At 46.6% G+C, this 236-nt stretch overlaps 1 protein-coding gene across 2 annotated transcripts in view; it reads left to right on the top strand.

The window, feature by feature from the left end:
- Positions 1-236, top strand: part of antxr1b (ANTXR cell adhesion molecule 1b) — a 15,169-nt gene that overhangs the window by 11,429 nt on the left and 3,504 nt on the right. The gene's annotated exons all lie outside the window — the stretch shown is intronic.

Below are 236 nucleotides of genomic sequence, written 5' to 3'. Positions count from 1 at the left end.
CGGAGGAGGGAAGTCTGGGCATCTTTGCTTAGACTGCTGCCCCCATGACCCGGTCCCGGATAAGCAGAAGAAAATGGATGGATGGATGGATGGATGGATCTTCTTTATTGAGAACATTTGTTTTAATATTGGATTCGAACGGTAAAAGGGCTTGTAATACATACCCCCTGACAAATGGATTTTGTGTACAAGTAAAGGTAAGACTATGCCTCTCGGCTGGCGTTGGAACGCCTCAG

Source organism: Monopterus albus, unplaced genomic scaffold (genome assembly GCF_001952655.1).
Source record: "Monopterus albus unplaced genomic scaffold, M_albus_1.0 scaffold75.1, whole genome shotgun sequence".
Lineage (NCBI taxonomy): Eukaryota > Metazoa > Chordata > Actinopteri > Synbranchiformes > Synbranchidae > Monopterus > Monopterus albus.
The sequence above is the reverse complement of the archived record's forward strand: the minus strand, read 5'-3'. Positions and strand labels throughout refer to the sequence as shown.